The 22,017-nt window shown below is 37.8% G+C and overlaps 1 protein-coding gene and 1 non-coding gene across 2 annotated transcripts in view; one reads left to right on the forward strand and one right to left on the reverse strand.

Annotated features, from left to right (window-relative positions):
• The window catches only part of DKK2 (dickkopf WNT signaling pathway inhibitor 2), a 99,035-nt gene that overhangs the window by 53,090 nt on the left and 23,928 nt on the right, over positions 1-22,017 (reverse strand). The gene's annotated exons all lie outside the window — the stretch shown is intronic.
• Positions 117-230, forward strand: LOC136123989 (U5 spliceosomal RNA). Its single transcript, XR_010655939.1, has one exon. It is a non-coding gene; the product is annotated as a U5 spliceosomal RNA (small nuclear RNA).

Genomic DNA, 22,017 nt, shown 5'->3' on the forward strand with positions numbered 1-22,017 from the left:
ACCCATATTTATTTGCAGAAGTCCCTGAAAACTTTTGACAGGCATTATATCTTGACACTATGTAGCAGTGCAGCAGGAGTTTCTCTTACTAGATATGTGTTATAGAAGCAGAGGGCATTCTCTGGTTCCTCTTGATATTGAATGAATATTTTGATTTTCACTAAAAATTTCCAATGAGGGAAACAACTTCGAGTCTTACGTTAATTGTTTGAGGCCTTGCTTTAAGGGCGCTAATCATTTAGTTTTAATGGAAGACATTATTGTGAAGTGAAAGCAGAAGTTTGAAAAAAAATAATACAGTTGGTTCCTTTTAAGTTCCTGGCACTTTCGTTCAGTTCACAAGCAATTTCAGGCCAAGTGTAAATAGAATCTCTCTTAATGTTCTTTAAAAAGTTACAAATTTCAATGTAGATTCGCAGTCTTAGTGTGGGATAGCAGTTTACCACAGAATATTTTCTCTGTAGACCGATAGTTCAGGGAAGTGTTCTAGACTTTCTGTTTGCACATAGCTGGAAAGACTTATTCTCTCTCTCTCTCTCTCACACACACACACCCCATCAATGAACCCACGTCAGAAGAGTCTACAGTCTCTCTAATTTGAAGCAGCTGGTGCATTCTAAATATGGAGGGCCCAAGCTTCCAGAATCATCAGTACCATCATTAAGAATCAGAATCCTTGATTTAAATGTTCTTTATTATTCTCTTTATAGGGGGATTTTCATCACATGGCTGTTAGCTCTTTCCCTATTGTTCCGAGACTGTCATGCATAAATGTCAACAAGAGTGTATTTCATTCATACTCTAAAATTAAATCCTTTATCCCACAATTAGCCATAATCACGACCACATATGACTATGATTTACCATAACTAAAATAGATGGCGTGGGATTTATTGTTGGCTTATGTTTGAAAAAGTGAAGGCAGATTTTTTAATTAAATAATTGCATGCTATCTATTTGGGACATAATTACTACTTATTTTGTTTTCCATATATATCTAGTTAGCAAATTGTTACAATACCCCCGTTAGTAAAATCTAAGGGACTGCTCTGTTTGTGTGCATGTGTGTTTAAAATATGCTCTGAGAGCATAATGAGGAGAATAAACTAAATTATGAATTTTTTCTTATTGATAATTTTTAAAAATTATCTTTGACAATTTATATGTACTGTTAACTGTGTGTACCTATGTCAGTGATCTCATTTGAACAGCATAATGACTCTATAAGTCAAGAGAATGTAAAATACTTCATTTTTTTGCTTGCCCAGCACCCATATCCCTTTCCTTGGTAACATCACCCTGCTGTTTTATTTAAGAAATCAGCCTCCCTCGTTTGCTACAGTTTGTCAGTGGGGGCACCCTTCCTTCTCCTGCCCTCCCTTCATCAAGGAAAGGAAGGCAGGACCTCAACTAGGCCACTCAGACTCTTTCTGGTAATTTGCATCTTGAGTAAAAAAGCCAAAGGATGAAATTTTGTAAGAGGTCTTTTATTTTGGCTGAGGTGCCCTAATAAGGCCCCAAAGGTCCTGTTTTCTAGAACCCTGGAGTGCCATGGGTTCATGCTCTTCTGAGGCTCAGTTCATTCCTTCATGTGATTATTTCAGCTTTCTCATATCCTTACAATAAATTCCTTTTTAAAAACGATTTTGTATAGGTTGCTTCAGAGTTGGTTTCTATTGCTTATACCTGAAGAACTCTAACTGCTATGCTGTTACCCTCTTCTTGCAGACAAGGAAACTGAGGTGTGGAGAGGTATAGGAGCTAGGCCACAGTCATACAGCATCTAGATAACACAGCTGAACTCTGGTCTGCCTGCTTCCAAGCTCTCTTTTAATCCCCAGGTAACACTGCCTTCTGTTTTCCGTTTCGAAAGAGTTTAGATGAGAGCATGTCTAGATGGTCACACAGTCATATTAGATCAGACCAAAAATATAAAATGGATAAAGGAAGGAGCATCCCTTTCTTTGTTACATTTAATCAGATAGTCACTGTTTATTATGCACCCAAAGAATTCCTTGCACTAAATAAGGAGTACAAAACCATGACCAATTCTGCGGTGATTCTGGCGGTTCCTGTAATTCCCTTTTTAGTGTTTAATGTCACACAGCTGTGCACAATTCCAGAATTAACATGGGTTCAAGTACAGTCCCTACCTGCATTTAAAAACACATTTTTATTTCACACCCATTTAGCTAGGGAGGATACAGTGAAGTCCGAAGCAACAACTGCTAACATGTATAAACATCACTTTAAAACTCCCATGAAGAATTACAGAGTAGGTCAGAGTCAAATGCAGGAGGATCAAATTATGCATAGATTGAAAATAAGAATGGGAGGCAGCACTATGATGTTTTCAACCCCAAGCCCAAGGAACTTCGTCCCTTTTGTGACTTGGGTACAGTTTACATCTCTGAGCCTCTCTTTACATCCTCATCCTTTCCCAGTGTCATTAAAGGGAAGCAAGACTGTCTAATGGTCCACGTAGCACTCTGATTAAGGATGGGGTGAGACTGCGCTGGGGTTGGCGGTGGGCTCAGCAGAACGCAGCCTGCCCGGACCAGCTCGATTCATGCCACCAAACCTCTGTCTCTGCCTTCCTGCAAGTGACCTGACAAGCCTCCGCTAGAAGCTCCTTTCCATGGAAGTTTTGTGAGCTATGGTCTTTTCTAGGTCTGTTTGAAAGTGTTACCCGTGGGGCTCTGGAAGAAACGGAATGTGGTCTGGGAGATTGGATAATCTATCAAAAAATTTTCTGGCATCTGATAGCTACTTAACAATATTAATACTTCCTTCCATTCCGGAAACACTTTTGAGGATTACTCTTCTAGAGCACACTGTAAAAATTGTTCAGGAAACATTAAAAGCCAAGTGTCGCCAAGCTAATAGTGCCTACTGAATATATGTATCCCCCCAAAGAAGCCTATTTTTTTTCTCTTTAAAAACACAGTGGTGATTTAACTCACAAGAAATAAAATTAGTCACAGTTTTTTGGGTCTTTCTTTGGTTTTAGTGGAATTAGTTAAGGTTCCACCAGTCAAAACTGATGGCATATTTAAGCTGTGTATTTGAAGAGTATAAAGGGGCTATTTACAGTAGTGTGGGCAAGATTTACAGCAGGAGTGTCCATTAGCGGGAGCCACACACTAATTTAGAATTTTCTATTAACCGCGTTAAAAAAGTGAAAAGAAACAGGCAAAATTAATCTTAATGATATACTTAGTTTAACCCAACCTATCCAAAATATTATTTTAATGCGCAATAAATATAAAAAAAGTTTAGTAAGTTTTTTTTATTTCATAGTAAGTCATTGAAGGACTTCCCTGGTGGCACAGTGGTTAAGAATCCGTCTGCAAATGCCGGGGACACAGGTTCGAGCCCTCTGTATCTTTCCAAATCCAACCCATTAATGAGGTTCCTCATTGGTGCTCACACTTTTGAAGGCTTCATAACCATTCATTCTACATCCTCAGCTTCAAACCCTGAACTCCAGTGACAGTTCATTCCCTTACTCATTTTGCCACTCGGATCCTCTAACTCCAGTTGTTTCCACGGCCAACCTTGCATGGCTCCTTTTGGTCTCTGTCCTGATGCTAAACTCTAAACAGATCCCATGGAGCCAGAAAGGTGACGGGATTTTGAATCTAAATCACTTGCTAAACCTTTCCCCAGAGTCCTGAGTTAAGCAGCAGGCTGTGAAATACCAACAATTTTCACAAGCAAATGTAACAAGATTACCTCTGCTTGAACAGACTTACCCTGTTACCATCAGTTACATTCATGGTGCTAGTCTGCCCTAAGCCACGGAATCACCAGATCATTAGATGAAAGATTTGCATTAGAAAATAGCAGAAATGCTCAAAGGTTTGGGTCGAGTGCCAACCTGTACTTAAGCGCCAGACTTTCCCTCTATGTATTTCTGCATTGGCAGACAACTTTCTGATTGGCACGTGGAATGCAGCTTTGCTCACCTGAGCCCAGTGTCCCTGGTGTGGTCTATAGAATCACTGGAGTAACACCCCTCTCCACGGGCTGCCCCCCTCCCCACCTCCTAGCCATTAAAGATTTGCCCATGGCTTTGCTTCTGAATTCAGGCTATTACTGAAGATCTGGAACAGCAATCCTCAATCTGTACTCTGTGGCATGTTAATAGGTGTTAGTGGCGATAGGAGTATATATTAAAATAAATTTTGAATATTCTGGCTAGAACAAAGATAAGTTTCTTTACCGCAGAAACTCTCAGAGCCTTTACTAGGCTAATGTGAACTATGAATCATTAAAAAGAGAATACAGTAGGTAGCATTTACACACATATTTGAGTAGAAAAATCTCCTCCCGACCCCCACTTAACTCTGGCCCCAGAACATGAGAATTTACCTCATAGGGTTGCTGTGAACGTGGAATTGAGATACTGCATGCAAAGCACTTAAAACAGTGCCTGGGCTTCCCTGGTGGCGCAGTGGTTGAGAGTCCGCCTGCCGATGCAGGGTACACGGGTTCGTGTCCTGGTCTGGGAAGATCCCACATGCCGTGGAGCGGCTGGGCCCGTGAGCCATGGCCGCTGAGCCTGCGCGTCTGGAGCCTGTTCTCCGCAACGGGAGAGGCCACAGCAGTGAGAGGCCCGCGTACCGGGAAAAAAAAAAAAACAGTGCCTGACAGATGAAAGCTCTTTGGGCTTATTGCTATCATTGTTATCACATAGCTGTTTCAATGAGACCTCACCAGGTGTTCCTGTGCCCTCTGAGAAAGAAAGAGTTGCATATGGATTGAACGGGGATCCTTTCAGGAGCTATGGATATCTCACATGGATACTGCACAGAACCAGTATGGATCTCTCTTTGGGTTCCTTTCAATCAGAAAACGGTTCAAGTGCAAAGAAGTTTATTCTTTTCCGTTCTTCCCAAAGCCTGGCTAAGCAGGGTTCAATTCAATAGCATGGAGTAGCAAGGGTTCAGAGCATGGCCTTCAGAATCTTGCTTAAATCTTGACTCTTCCACTGGTGACCATGTACCCTTGGGCAAACTGATTAAAGGAGCATATGCCCAAAAATCTGTAAAATTTTTAAGATAATGTTTCTCTCTCTGGTTGTTGTCAGTAATTCAAGAGATTGTGTCTATGAAGTACTTAGCCCATGCCTGATACATGGTAAAATACGCTCAGTAAATGGAGGTTCCTAATCATTCTACTAACAGACTAATTTCTCTAGTTTATTTACACGGTGAAATTCTAGTTAACTTTGCCCACGTAATCATTGCCACAGTGTCTATGAGGACCAATTTGCTTCACACCTGATCGATATTTAGTAAATATATTGGCCACTTGGATTGGTGACTGATTAGATTGCTGGATTAGGCCCATGAAGCCTATTGGGTAACTCCATGATGTTAGGAATTGAAGGGGAATGCCATATAAGCTCTCAGGGATCACTGCTCTGGGCAGGATTTCTTTGAAATCTCTGAAGCAATTCTGGTACCCCTTTATTTTTTAAAACCTATAAATAATTTCTAATATCATAAAGATTTTTAGTTCCTAGGTAAAATAAAAAGTATTCCCAAGTTCATTGCTTTGATTAGGAAGGTTGTGAATAATATCAAAGTTATTCACAATCCAGTGGTCGCAAGCTCTGGGAAAAATAATTTTAATTTTAGATGTTTCATGCAACACTGCGAATGTTATCTCTCCTGTTTGGGCAGGGAGAAAACTGGCAAGCATTGTGAGATGGGGAATTTATGTGAATTAATGGAAATGTTGCAGCTGACCAACAAAGGAACTTCCCCAGCCAAAATCAAAACAAAGATATTAACTTGGAAGCGGGAAAAAAGGCTGCAGCATAATAATATCATGCGTTGAAACCTTATCTAGTGGTTGAAGTAATTTGGTTTGAAGAACTTAAAGAGCATTTTGTGGTTTATGGAAACGGCCAGCAGACACTATATTTAGCAGCCTCTCCACTATTAAGTTCTCATACCTTCCTCTCCTCTCACCAAGTGGGGCCATTTAGCTTCCTTTATCCCCGGATTGTTACCAACCTAAGACCTCATGAGGATAAAAGCCAAGCTATGAGTTTGCCATGCAATGCCCTTGCATTGCAGACTACTTCCAAAGACCAGTGTGGCCACAAGAGATCTGAAGGTTTGCTTACATTCACTTAAGATAAATTTTCTGAGTTCATTTACACAATTTCAGTCCAAGTTTTAGACAGATCCATCCCTCTTCCCAAACCATCTCCCTCTCTCTCTCTCTCTCTCTCTCTCTCTCTCACACACACACACACACACACACACAGACTCGCTCACAGATGATCCTCATAACAAGTTCACAATTAAAGTTTATAATAATTCTGAATTAGATAAGAGTGGGTTATACTGAGTGAACCAGATATTGCAGAAGAAAAGTAATTTGAAGGTTAGAGACCAATTCTTTTTCTCTTATAATTCAGCACCATGACTTTTTTGTGTAAATAATAGGAAAGCTGCCAGGGAAGAAGACACTTTTCTTAGGAAATTACCAAATTAACCCTTTCGTGGCTACCACTCGCCCCATCTGGCCCCCAGCTGCTCTCCTTTGAAGTCCCAGTGATCCTCTGAGGACCGTCTTGCTGACTGACACAAGAGCTGACACAAGAGCAAGTACTACAGGGGCTCTTGTTTGGCCAACACATGGACACATGCAGTTAACTGCTCAAACAGCTTAAGACAGTAGGAGTTATTTCCTCATTTATTTTTCTAGTAAAATATGTTGTTATTCTACCATGGAAAATTTCTCAGGATTGGTATATTATTTTATAAAAAAACCTGGCTTCATTTGTTATAGATAATATTATTAATACCATAATATTATAATACTATTATAATTAGTACATTAACAGTACTAATTATATGTAAACTAAATTACCTAAAATATTAATTTCCTATAATCCAATTTGTTCCCTTTTTTGTTTCCAGAATTTCATAATATTAAATATCATATTGAGATTCATTATAGTCCTGATGTCATTTTCTAAGACGTTTTTGAGAATTAACAAGTCAGCAATTAAAATGTATAGTGTTTTTGTTAATCCTTTTATTTCACTTTTCTTTAGCTATAGACATTATTGTAAATATATTGACCAGAGTTCTGAAATTCTTTTTCCTACTTCAAGTACTTTATATAAAAATTTATAATTTAAAATTAAACTTTACTCAGAAATTTCACCAGTGTTCCACTCATTGACATTTTTTTCACTTTCAGATTAGATAAAAGCCTCAATGGCTGTTCTATTATTTTTCATGAAATAAGAATGAATGAATTCATTTTCCTCTTGCTTATTCACGTTTTGCTGAAGAAATTTTTTAAAAATAAATTTACCAATACGAATTTTCATGAGCCTACATAATGTAGGAGAGAAAACAAATCATTCTCATGTGCAGAATAAGGTCACTATGGAACAGGATTCTATGTACCTTTAAGTACCCTTCAGCCATGAGAAATGCAAAAGAAGTTTTACTTCCATATTTTTACTTAATTAGCCATCTGTCCCAAACTCTTAATTCTGTGATATTCCTTAAAGTGGGGGGAAAGTGCTGAAGAATAAAAAACCAAAAAAGTCTACTTTGGAAAGCTTTCATTTGTAATGAAAATCAAATAGAATGTATAGAGACAAAGTTTATTTGTCATTCCAGATCTTCAGAGTCACAGAATCTCTTAAATGATAAAGTGTTCAGATACAAAGCTGGCCCCAACTGCAACGATTTGTAGATCAGATTTGAAAAATAGTCTATGATTCAATTTATGGAAGACATGGAATATGCAACTATAAGGAGAAAAGTATAAACTTAGAGCTCTCTTGTTTCCAGTGCTCTGATCAGGATTCCATTCTATTTCCAGGAAAGGTAAGTGAACACCTCTCATTTTAAGTATGTAAGACTGTAAATTTAATATGATATCAAGAAAAGTTTTTGAATGAAGTTCTTTCAAGCCCAGAATTCTATGGTAAACTATGAAATCAGGTGGATGTTGAAGTTGACAGATCTTGGAGGCCACAACTACCCTCACCCTCCAAGACATCAAAGAAAGGGCAGGATCTAGTGATTAACCTCACACACAAAATTACTGGGCCATGGGATGGAGACAGGTTTTCATAGGTCCTTCGGTGGCCTGTTTTTTGTAGTCTAAAATCCAGTGAGATGAGGAAAAACAGCTGCGCAAGATTGGCCCTCTCCTTTCTAAGGCAGTTGTGACAGGAATACAACTAGTAGGTTTCCCTGCTTCTCTGAAAAGTGTCTGACACCTAGTTTAGCTTTTTTCTGTAGGCCAAGGTTAACTCTGAGTTAACTTTGACTAATAATAAATTACATATGATTTTGAAAAGAAATCATCGAGTTGAGAGGAAACGTAGGAAGTTACGCCATATTTATATACTAATATATATTAAATATTTCCTACAAATTGGCACACAATTACCTTTAGAACATTCCTAGAGTTCTATAACACAAAACAGCCCATTTACTTTCATAAAATCTGACTTTTAGAAAATTTTTACCTTAAACAAAATTAAAGTTTAATCTCTGTAATGCCTACCTAACCATTAGTCCCAGTTATTTCTTTCAGTTACAAAGAATAACTGTTTCCATCATACTAGCTATATAATACAAGAACTCTTTCTGTATCCTCAGCATCTAGCACAGGGTCCTAACATGTAGCACCTCCGTATCAGCACTTAAAATACTGCTAGACATTCTTTCCAGGTTAAAAGTTTCAATTATTTTATTTGTTCATCCTCTGAAATGGTTTTCAGATTTTTTATCAGCCAAATGCCACATGTTTTGGTGGGAATATATAGATCATATTTATGCATATAATGTCAATATGCAAATAGATTCAATTCCTCCTGAAATATAGGAAATTACCAAGAGTATCAACAAGTTTATCTGGGGCCAATCAGCTATCCAGACACTCAAGAGATATATTTTTAAATTTCCTTAGAGTTCAATTCTTCCTTTACCATGCCAATGAAAAATCTTCCTTGTAATTTCATACAGAAAAAAATTATTGGACGACAGGAACACAGGAAGTCCACAAACCAAAACATCCATTATAAAGGTCCTGGTAGCTAAATACTGATATTTCTTCTCAAAACTTTCCAAGACTCAGGTGTATTGAAATAAATATTCATGTCTGCAATTATGTATGTATGTGTAATCAGTTACTCAGACACTTTTTAATGGGCATTATATCAATACTTGCCCTTCTTGTTTTAAATACTTTCTTCTTTTTCTCTTTTATGGTCTACCAAACTGCATCTGACTAAATGTACATATTTAGTGAAAATGGATTCCATTAGAGTGTAACGTTACCCAGCTATTGTTTTCTTTGGGAGGAAATAATGGAGAGCATGTCCAGATGCTTAATATCAGGCTCCTGTTTCTAGAATTACAGTCTTAAAGCTGTCAGGACTGTTCAAGAACAAGGATGATCCAGAGATTGTTCAGCATATGAAACACCCTTTTTGTGAACATTTAAGCAGGTGAGGGAGGAGAATGCTAAACAACTGGCAGAGAGAACTTGAAATATTTAAGCAAAGGACATTTTTCCCTTCTCACCCATCAAGACATCCTGTTTTTCCATGAAGTAAATGAATCATATTTTCTGATCTATTCTGAATGTACTGAGTTTTGCTGGTCCATTCTGTTTCAGTCTCACAATGTTGTAGCCCTCCGTCTGGCCACAAACAAGTTATTTTGCTTTGCATCTTTTCTGGAAGAATAGTACATTAAGTGTACCCACATTTTTCTGACAAAGTACGTAATCACTTTGGTTGTGCAAGGGCATAAAGGTATGTTTACCTCCCTTCCTTTACTCCAGTAAAGGGCAGCTCTCTGAGATGGATGCCACCAAACAGTTTACAATAAATCTCGTTTAACACAGTAGCTCTAGTCAAAAGAGAATAGTGATGTAATTTTAAAAGAAAATCTTCAATGTATTCTCATGTAAAGGGAACAGTTCTACAAGATATTAATACTTTTCACAAGTGTATATTCAATAAATTTGTTGTCAAATTTTCTGAAGATAAGCCATATACAAATAGCTATAGCTAATCAGAAAAGCTGTCCTAATGTCTTAGAGAGAGAAATCTGTTTATTTGTACTAATTACAGAAAGCATTAAATAGTACTTCAAATTGATGACCATATTAGAGAGCTTACAACTGAGGCAATAAATCCCAAGTATAATCACATAAATTGATTATAAGTATGTGATTTTGCAGCTGATAAAAATAGATTCCTGGATACTATCGGAGAAACTTTCAGAGGAACAACTGAAACATTAAAAGTGAGGGTCACTGAGTTCACCAAGATGCATAAAGTAACTCCTCAGAGCCATCCACTTTAAGTTTCTTTAGGGTAAAAAAAAGCAGTAGTTGGCTTCAGGGAAAGCATACAAACTTTGGAATCAGAAAGACCTGGATTAATAACCTGACCTCAGAGTTTAGCTTTTGTGTCCTTAGGCAAGTTACTTTACTTCCCTGATGATCCTAAGCCTACCTTCTAGAGTTGCTATGAGAATCAGAACTGAAATACGTAACTCACCTAGCACAAGGCCTGGGTCACTGCATGTTTTAGGGTTTTAAGAGTGCATTAGATGTGACCCTACTTTATAAAGAAAATCTTTAAATATATATATATGTGTGTGTGTGTATACATACGTATATATGTATCTATCTTTTTTTTTAGGGGACTTCTTCTTCTAATTCAATCTTTTATTTCTTTAGTTCAAAAGTATATGGCTACATAAGAAACAAATAGCTTGTTAAAAAAATCTAAGTCAAATTTTTGTATTTTTTCTTCTTACTTTAATAGTGTATAGACATATGTACAATGTAAATTTTAAGTATAAACTGGAGTATTTTCAATTGGTAAGAGTTCAGCTCTTCAAATAATTCTGGTAGAAAGAAGTGTGCCTGTGAAAGGAAGGGGAATGTTTTGAAACCTTATCACTATGAAAATGAATAAACGTGATAATGAAATATGTAATATGAAAAGAAATACGTAAAGAGATAAGAGCAGACATATTTGCAGAAAAGTAAAGTGTGTAAAGGGTGATAAAATGAAAATATAAACATCAACAGGCCAAAATATTTTAAAACAATGCATAGTTTTATAAATAATCAAAGATAAAAACCCACTAAAACTTACTTATTGGACTTAAGATTTGCTATATGTCTAATAAATTCTTACTTTTAAGAAGAATGGTCCTTGATTAATGGCAAATTTGCTTTTACTATGGATTTTTCTTTGCTAGCATTAACAGACTGGAAAACCACAGTTTAACAGTTTTGAAGTGATGTTAATGGCTAGAGATTAAGTTACAGTGTTTCTGTTTAATTCATCAAAAATAAGCACTCATTTCAATTAGAATAAAGAATGCTGTTTACAAGATTTAGACAAAATGATTATGAATTTTTAAATCTAAGCAAAACTTGTACCATCCATTTTGCAACACTGGACACTAAACTGCTTTTAGCACCTGAGACTTGACTCAGGATGGAGGCTTCTATTCAAGGAGAAAAAGGGCAAGTTTATACCTGTGTACCTCAGTTTATTTGGTAACTATTCGGTGTCTTTCTGTATGCTAGTCTTTTTTCATCTATTTTTCCTATTTCATATGCTAACAGAGGCGGCCTTGTACCAGATTCCCTAAATTGTGACCCCTTTGAGACAGAGCACACCCACATAAGTCAAAGGACAAAGAGAACGAATGGTCCATTATCTGCCAGACTCTTCAAATGTACTGTCTCATAAAATCCTCCTGCACTGATATCTCAGTTTTACAGATGAGGAAACTGAAACTTGAATTCAGTCTCTTGTGCATGGCCATACAGCTAGGAAGTTTAGATCTTACTACCTTCAAAACCTGTGAGAGTTGAGGTAAGTAGTTATTCTCCGTTTCACAACTACCTGACATGTACTAACTGCAGCTGGTGCTAAGATCGTAGATTTGAAGATTCCTGAGAGAGAAAACCCAGGTATGACTGGTCTGAGGACTGACCTCTTTTGATTTTTCCCCATGTCAGACGGACAGGGCTCTTCTCTCTGCTAAAAACAAAACAAAACAAAAAATCTACCCTCTGTTTAGAAATATAAAGCCCCAATGCAACCAGGCTTTACAACTCTCCAGCATTGTAAATCTATACAACATACAAAGCTAAGGAATGCCAAGGATTGCCAATAGCCATCAGAAGAGGTGAGAAAGAACCCTTCCCTACAGAGCCCTCAGAGGCGGAATGGTTCTGCCAGCGCCTCCGTTTCAGACATCTCCCATCCAGACCTGTGAGAGAATAGATTTCTGCTGTTTTAAGCCACTCACTTTGTTAAAGCCGCCCTAGGAAATTAATAGAGATCTTGGTAATCCTAAAGGCTTTCCTCTTCTAAGAATTTTCTAAATAAGCATCTTAACTCTTATAATGATGACATTCGTGCTTTCAAGACTAGATTAAGGAAATAGGTTTTTGAAGGCAACAGAACTGGGGTTTTAATTAACTGGTACTGACTGCTGTGAAGATTAAATAAGATCGTTAAAGCTCTTAGCCCCAAACCTGGGAGGTATCTCTTGCTCAGTAGGAACCGTACGGTCTCTTTCTTTTTCTTCCTTCTTATCTCAGATTATCTGCAGGTTTTAAGATCACACAGGGCAGAGAATCATGGCTTGCCACCTTTCACACCATTTGGTGTGTTGTCTTGATCATAAAGTACAATATGTTGTGTTTACAAAAGAATGGACTGTTATTTTTTTAACCTAAAGGAATGAAAAGTTATTTGTTTTCCATAAGGAAAGGCATGTAACAATGCATTAAAGAAATTTTCGGGAACAGTTAGGAAAAAATAAACATTTTAATTCACAACAGAGAAAAATCATTGTCCTTTGGAATGTGAAAGCCTTATCATTACATCATTACCTTTAGTGGATTACTGCAGACCTCAGCCCTAGAAAACCCCTGGTCTTTGCTGACAAGAAATATACTCACCCAATCAAAGATAAGCAGGAAGTGAAATGTTACCTACCATGAAAATCTTACTCTGCACTTAATTTTTTGCACTTGATACATAATGACTTTTCCATCTTGCTTCAAAGGAAAAAAAAAAAACCTTTGATTTCAAAACCATGTGTTGGAGAAAAAAAAATCTGTCCTGAATTATATCATTCTGAACTAGCTACAAGACACTGTTTCTTCACAATGCCTGATTTCACAGTGCATAGATATGCAAACAAATTGTTCAGATCTTTTAAGTCTACATTTTTGTATCCTGGAACTCAGAGTATCACCGTGTGGCTGTATAGTTAGCAGACCTACTGCTCTTCTCCCTGCCTTTTACTTGCTTTTTCCATAAGCAGAAGCTGGATCAAATTTCCAAATGAAAGACCTCTCCACTAAAAATTTATTTTTATGAAGGAATGGCTTTACAGTGTTTGCCATTTGGGTTCTTTTATTTGGCTTTTTTATTCTCTTCAAAATGTGAATGGAAAATGTTTATCTGCTGGAGGGCTTCACATGCTTCTGCTTTGCTGGCTCAATGACTTCTACTGCCAAAAAGAAAAAGAAGAGAAAAAAGAAAGAGAGAAAAAGGAAGAGAAAAACCACTAGTCATCACATAAATGTTGAGTCAAAAGCAAATTTGGCATGCCCTAAAAATGGTATGAAAAATTAAAAATCAGTCTCATTCTAATAGTCTAACTTCTGGACCTGGGGTTCTGGGTCTACTCCTTGTTGAAATAGTTACCATAGCACAGTGATTAAAATTCCAGGATCTAGAATAACGTAGATGTGTCTGACTTCAACTGTGCCACTTACAAACTATGTAATCCTGAACAAATCATTTGACTTTGCTCAGCTTTCACTTCCTTTTATGTAAAATGGGGATAATACCCATCTCTTGTCACCATTGTGAGGGTTAAATTAGATACATAAATAAAATGCGTAGCATAGTGTCAGATAAGTTATCACATTCCATAAATGATTAATAGTACCTAATTCATGGCACCTCCTACAGGATTAGGGATAGATTGATAGTGAGCTCTTCCATAGCTCAAGTCCGCTAAAGCCTTGTTACTTAGCAGGTAGGGGCTGTTCGGAGAGCACCTTCTGCGGGTGCTGAGGGAGAATTTGTTCCCTGTCTTTTCTGGTGGTTGTTGACAATCTTTAGCTCATAGATTGCTGCCTTACTCTTCACATGGCACACACCATGTGTGCCTGCTACTTCAGAGGGAACAGAAACTTCAGAGGGAACCAGCTCCTGGACGGCTTAGTCCTTCTCTCCTGCAGGCAAGTCAGAAGAAGGTTCTGCACAGGACAGCTACGGATCTCCACCAGAGCTTCCTCAGGCTTCATTCTGTCCAGGCGTAGTTTACCATCATTCTAGTCCTAACAAATGTGCTCATGTTCCCAGTGTTCCCTTAGCTGACTAGAGAGGCCTCGGGATCCCAGCCCAGCAGCCTTCATTGTCATTGGGCCAAAGGTATAGGAGGCTCAAGGCTCGGTGGCACTGCCCTAAAACTCAGCCTTGGCAGGATTCTGACTTAGAGGCATTCAGTCATAGTTCCACAGATAGTAGCTTGGCCCCCTTGGCTTCTCGGCCAAGCATATATGCCAGATGCCTGAACCAGCAGCTTCCTTTCCTGCTGGTGGGGTTACCATGACAACAACAAATCATCAGCAGGGTACAACTAAGCTGTCTCAAACTAGGTCCATCATCATCCCATCACCTGGGACCTTGTTAAAATGCAAAATGTTAGGCTCCACCCCAGATTTGCTAAAGCAGAAACTGCATTCTAATAAAATGCCCAGGTAATTTGTATGCACATAACTTGAGATGCCCGCTCTAAGAAGTTGTGTGTGTAAGTCTTGCATTCCAAACTGAACTACAAGATGGGGGAAAAAAAATGCATAGGGATGGAATTCATATTCCCTATTTGTTTTATTTATTTATTTTCTTATGAGGGATGGTCAAAATTAGAAGTGATGAAGCAACATGGTTCAGCATAACTTATATTCATAATACTACGCGGACTGGGAGAAAGAGCGCAAGAATCTATAAAATAGAGTGCAAGACAGAGAACAATTTTAATTAAGCCCACCATTCCAAATTGTACAACAGAGTGAGTGAGGGATTGGGTATATGAATATGCTGCTGAATTACTCAGTTTCAGAGTGCTTCTTATATTGTGATATCGTGGTATTGCATTTCACTGTGATTCAAGGGCTTAGAGAAATACATTTTTCATCTATTAACTACTGTATCTGATGCTCATACACATCACAATTCTAGTAATCCCTTCCAGTAATGAAGAAAATATGGATTGTATTGGTTTTTATTGATAGACCTATGCTAGGGTTCACAATGATATCTGCCTAAGAAATTTTCAAGGCTGATTTAGACCAAAGCCCCAGTTAAGAATCTATTAACATCTATTCTACCATTAACCACAAGTCATCTGCAGTTGCCAACAAATTCTTCTTTTTTTTTTTTGCGGTACGCGGGCCTCTCACTGTTGTGGCCTCTCCCGTTGTGGAGCACAGGCTATGGACGCACAGGCTCAGCAGCCATGGCTTACGGGCCTAGCCGCTCCACGGCATGTGGGATCTTCCCAGACCGGGGCATGAACCCGTGTGCCCTGCATCGGCAGGCGGACTCTCAACCACTGCACCACCAGGGAAGCCCACCAACAAACTCTTTTACTAAAGTTTTAAAATTGACCTCACTCACTATATAATACTATGATTTAATAAACTTATAGATGATGGGGTGTACAAAAGAACTGCCTAAAGGTCACACATGTTATAGAAGGAATAATGTCCCCCCAGTGATGTCCATATCCTGTAACCCCTGGGACTTGTGAGCATGTTATCTCACATGACACAAGAGACTTTGCAGATACTAAAGACCTTGGGATGGGGAGATTAGTCTGGAATATCTGGGCCGGCCCAATCCAGTTACATAGATCTTTAAAACTGGAAAAGGTTTCAGAGTGATGCAATGTGAAAGAATTCAACTGTCTGTTTCTGGCTTTGAAGATGGAAGAAAGGGGTCCAATGAGCCAAGGAATGTGAGAAACCTCTAGAAACTGGAAAAGTCCAGGAAATGGATTCTCCCCTAGAGCTCTAGACAGGAACTCAGGCCTGCTGACACCTTAATTTTAGCCCAGTGAGACCAGTGCTGACCTGCTAACATATAGATCTATAAAATAATTAATTTGATTGATTTAAACCACTAAGTTTGTGGTAATTTGTTACGGCAGCAAGAGAAAACAAAAATTAGAAAATTTTAAAATGTGCAATGGCAGAAAGACCTAGAAGATCTGTTTCTTCCTTCTTGATGCTTTCAACACAGTTCTCCCCAAAATTTATGGAGATATTTTGATGATGCTCTAACATCACTGCATTCTTTGCTTTTTTCTGTGGTATCTGATGTGCACCATTCTCTTAATTCACCTCTACACCACTTGTAGCCCATTTGCATTATTATTCTGAACTTGCGATTACGAGGTAGAAGCTGTTTTCAAGTATTTTTTAAGTGGGAGGATAAAATGCAGAGATTTTTATTTTATTTCGGTTTTAGTTTCTAATGGGCTCAGACACTCTGTTAGACAAATTATATTATGATCGTACAATTATCAGTAGAGTTTCACTGATTATGCTACACTAGTTAACAAGAAGTTTTTCAATCTCACTTAATAAATACTTTTGTTTCTAGAAAAGTGAGTTCCCACATCTGGCAGCTTACCAGAATCACTGGGGAGACTCCTCAGAGAAGACGATGGTCTCCTGTTTTAAAACAGCATAACTATACAGAAACTAGAATTGTAATGCCAATGGGAATTTAAAATAAATAATAACCTTCTGTGTAAAACTCAGTTGTGGCTTCAAAGACAATTCCATCATTTAAGAAAACGTTGGAAATAAAAACTAAAGAGCTAAGAAAGTAATCAAAGAGCTAGAATGTAGCTAATGAGCTGGAAGGTAAATGTCAGAAATAAAGGGCTGGAGGGTAACGGTTTGAGGGCTCGCATTAAAATGACTTAAAAAAACAAGCAGCTTTTTCTGTGTTATTAATGATCATCATGGCTGAAGATATAATTTTGGTAATGTGGGTAGGGTGTTACAGCATGATTCAGAAGGAGGAATTCCAACACAACAACGTTTCAAAGCAGTCCACTTTTCTATACACCTCACTAAACCCCGGGGAGGGAGTCCTACCTGGTCTCAGCTCCTCTTTCCATGCTTAGCAGCACCTGGTTGTAGGAGAAAGAATACCTTCGGCAAACGATCTTTTGGTAACCAAGAAGGTTTGTCTGAATCAAATTTCTAGAGTCTGGTTGAAATCTTTAGTGACTCCAAGATCATGTTAAGTGCACAGTATTTGTCAAGTGTTAAATTCTGTGTGATTCATTTGATGGCCGAATTGAGGGCAGGTGGTTTCCCCTTTTCTGTTTACTCCTCGCTCATCCCCTGCACTTACCCTCTCTACCTCCCGATCTGACTTCGTGAAAGAAGTGAAAAGGTAGGTGACAATCTCTGGCTTGTGTCCTGTTTCTGTACAAAGCAAATCAAGTGAAAATTAAGGAAACATACAACTGTTACATAAGAACCTTCTGGCAAAAATATTGTTCTCAAATTTTGAATGGGAAGTATAGTATTTTGAGAGCAAACTGAAACAAAATTTTAACCTTCCTTGGTTATAAGTAAAATACAGCTATTTTGGAGGAGAAAGTGAAGGGAAATAAGGAGTGTTAATAAGACAAAGATATCAAACATTGATAAACAGTGAAAACTTTTCAAAAGGATAGTGGTTTAGATGTTATAAAGAGAAGACATTCTTTAAAATAGAACTTCACTTCAAATTTTCAGAGCTAATGGATAAAATAAATGGGTGCATATATCTTGAAAGAGCAACTATCACAATAACTGTGCTTTTTTAAGTTAATGAATGATAGAATGATCCTGAACTCATTTTAAAAAGACAGAAGATTTGTGTTTTCTCTTAAGTTTGTGCTTAAATTTAAGCTCCTGCATGGAACTTTAATATGCCCTCTGTGTCAATGGACTCAAAAGTAATAGACGCTCTGTTTTCTCTTTATATGATCATGAAAAATTTAAGTTCTTTTTTTCAGTGGAGGTTTAAGAAAGGTAAGAAAACAGGTTATTTTTCATATGTACCAATGATCTTTTCTTGCCAAAGCAGCCATTTATTTCAGCACTCCTGAAAATAATCAGGGTGACCCCATTCGTATTTTTAAATAAATAGAGTTTTAAATGATACCAGTACAAAATAAGAAATGTTTTGAGAAGAAATCAAATATTTGAAGTATGGTGGCGCTATGGCTCACAACTTGAGGTGAATTTCTAACCCAAAGATGGAGTTTACTATAATTCCAAATCAATAGTTCTGTTGTCATCTCCAAGTACAGTGGATATCAAGTTGGCTACACACTGTAATCACCTGAATCCATGCCTGGATTTTACACCAGGGGATTTAATTGTTCTGAGGTGCAACCAGGGCATCTGGTGATTCTAGTATGTAGCTGAGTTTAGGAGCTGGTATACTAGTTGATGAAGTCATGCTGTATGGCAACGATAGACATATAATGACATACTTGATATTGCTAAGACTCAGGTAAACAGTGGGAGGTGATTGCATGTCATTATACAGGTTTGCTGATTCCTTGGGAAACATCAACTCTCAGAATGAGAAACTTCCCCAACTAGACCCCCATCTCATCTCCTGACCCTTACTCGTTTCCCGGCTGCACCTTGTTTGATTCAACTCCAATATTCTTGACTAGTAATCGCCCTGCTTATGTTTCAGCCTCTGATAAAACAGGATAAAAGAAAATAGGTATTCTCTAATTACCACTAATTAAAAACTAAGTAGACTACATAAAAAGCAACATGGAATCACGTTTCATGTTTGAGAGACACTTTAAAAGATTTATAATTCAACACTTATTCATTCATTCAAGTAATATTTACTACACGTCTACTCTGTGTCTGTACTAGACACTAGATACACAATGGTGAAAAATATGATTTTCAGTTTGAGTAGAAATGGGGACTGAGGGGTACTACTGACCAAAAATATTCACGGTAGCAACAACTATAATGAGAGTAAATACTGGGTGCTATTGGAACACATAGGAATCTTATTTTGTCTTGAGAAGTTCAGGAAAGTCTGCAGGATGAGCAAGAGTTACCCAAGTAAAATGTGTAACGGGAAAAAGAAGAAGCACCAAGTGTTAGGCAAAGATAAGCACTCTTGTAAGTCATGGACTTGTACGTCATGTTAAAGCAGATAGACTTTACCTTAAAAGGGAGAGACACCATCAGATTTGCAATTTTGAAAGCTCACTCCAGCCAGAACGTGGAGGAACAAAGGGAGAGGCCAAAGCTCCTGTAATGTCTCATACACACAACAACATCCTACACACACACACACGTGCAAACCGAACACTCTCTACACTTCAAGTTATTTATTTAGTGTCAAGTAAGACTTATACTTGTTTCCAAGTTTGAGGGCTTAGTAGTCTAAGAAAATTATAAGTCATATAAAATTGTTACTAGTAGTAATAACATAGAAGGGTTTCCTAGACTTGATATTTTCAAGACTGTTTAGAAAGATGATGAACAAATATAATCAAAACTGGATTGCATAACAGATATATCAATTCATTACTCTGTGATCAGGAATATTTGATTATTTGTAATGTATTTTCATCAAATGCCAAATAACAGAGAATTTTCTGTTCGCAATCTGATAAATGAAAACGAACATGAACATCAAGGATTATCAAAGTATAACTGAATATATCTTCTCAACAACTGAAATGCTTTTATATATGTAACTCTTTTTTTTTTTTTTTTTTTTTTTTTTTTTGCGGTACGCGGGCCTCTCACTGTTGTGGCCTCTCCCGTTGTGGAGCACAGGCTCCAGATGCGCAGGCTCAGCGGCCATGGCTCACAGGCCCAGCCGCTCCGCAGCATGTGGGATCTTCCCGGACAGGGGCACGAACCCATGTCCCCTGCATCGGCAGGCGGACTCTCAACCACTGCGCCACCAGGGAAGCCCTGTAACATTTTTAACATGAAGGAATTCTAGATTACCTACTAAAGGATCAGTTCAAATGGTAGGATGTCTATCATCTTCAAGCATAGAAAAAAAAATTCTCCTTAGTTTCAATACTAGAAAGTTATAACATGCCCTTCCTTGGCTAATGCTCATTTAGTAATGTTTTCAGGACTGGAGAATTCAAAAATAAAATAAAAATAGTGGAATTAAAAAGTAATGTTGCAACTGAGGAAGGGCCTGGGCTAATCTCCACTGGCAACAATCAGAACCACTGAGTCAGGACAACAGTGTGGGTTTGGAAAGACGTACCAGAGAATCTGAACCTGTTCTGTATTTATGAGATACTACTACAAACAAAAAGCTGAAATAAACCATGAAAGGGCTAGAAATCTGCAGCTGGAAGGATAGAGGGGAGAAGATGAGTTCTTATTTTCAACATATGTGTTAATTATTGCACAAAGCAGGGTAGGAGTTTGCAGCTGGAAGGGGTAGAGCAAAGGAAAAAAGAAATTTTATATCAGATTAATTTTATGAAATCATGGTTCAACAGGGGATCTTGCGGCTGGGGGAGGGCAAAGGGACAGCCACATTTTTCAAGTAAGTCACTTTAATAAAATATGCAAGCCCTCACTTTGACAGCATTGGAAGGGACGTTCTTGAATCAGTATCAAAGTGGACTAAGACATTTTGTTATGCAAAGATACAATTTTAGACTCCTTGGATAACAGAGATTTTTCTTTAAATGAGTACTTGCTAACCAGTTTCTATATCTCTGTAATTCTGTGGGAATTCTTCTCGAATTACAGAGAATAAGATTTTGGCCCCAGGTGACTGTTCCTCAATTCTTCAAGTTTGTACTTCAAAAGGATTTATTTTCCTCTAAGGATCCCAAAGCATTTTGCCGTCTGTGAAGTGCACCATCACTTTATCACTTTAAATGAGATGTTTTACACACACACACACACACACACACACACAGCAAAGAAAAAACCCTGTAGATTTTTTTTCCTTCCATTTAAATGGCTTGATTTACCTGCAAGTAGGCTACCTTCTTACAAGGTGGGAAACGAATAACACCTATACTCACTTGTGTGCTTTTAGTTGGTTAAAGCCTCATCAAGTAAGAACTATAAACTATCCAATGATTCCCTTTCCAAGTACAGGTTAACCCTGTATTAAGACACCTAAATATGAGAGTCATTAGGCAATAAAAATACATAATACTTCTATTCCTATTTTTAAAATTGAAATATCTACTAAATTGTGAAGGAATGAATAAAATGGAGCCTGTAATGCCAAGAGAGCACTAAAATGGAGCCAGGACGCCATTGGGAAGCGGACCTATGCATGTCTCCACCTGGATGGAACGTGAACTTTGAACTGGGCCACAGTATCCTGACAGAACACTTACACAGCAGACTCTCAAATAATAACAACCCTAGCAACCAATCAAATATAGACAAAAATGGTTCCAGTCGGCCAGCACCAATCATAATTCTTGCAATATGACTTATGTCAGATTCCTGCTTTTTCCATTAAAAACCCTTTGACTTTCAACCCTCCTGAGAGTACATTTGGGTTTCTACCGGATTCTGTGTCTCCAGAATTGCAATTCTGAAGACCCCAGATAAATGCTTTTGTTGCCTTACAGCAATGGTCTTATTTTTCGGTTGACAAAATACACATCATTACTTTCACACAATCTTTCACTGTTATCAATTTAAGCTAAATCCAGTATCTAATTTAAATAACATTTCTAAGAGAGCACAGGGGCATTTGTCTTTCCTCTGTATTCCTAGTTCTAGGATAATACTTGTCATATAAAATGCTCTCAAAAAATATTGGTTAAGAAAATAAATGTTGGGTTCAATTTTAGTAACATGTGATAAGTCTCAGAACTTAAAGAGAGTGGATCAAGTTGCCTT

The sequence above is a fragment of the Phocoena phocoena genome, chromosome 5, assembly GCF_963924675.1.
Source record: "Phocoena phocoena chromosome 5, mPhoPho1.1, whole genome shotgun sequence".
NCBI lineage: Eukaryota > Metazoa > Chordata > Mammalia > Artiodactyla > Phocoenidae > Phocoena > Phocoena phocoena.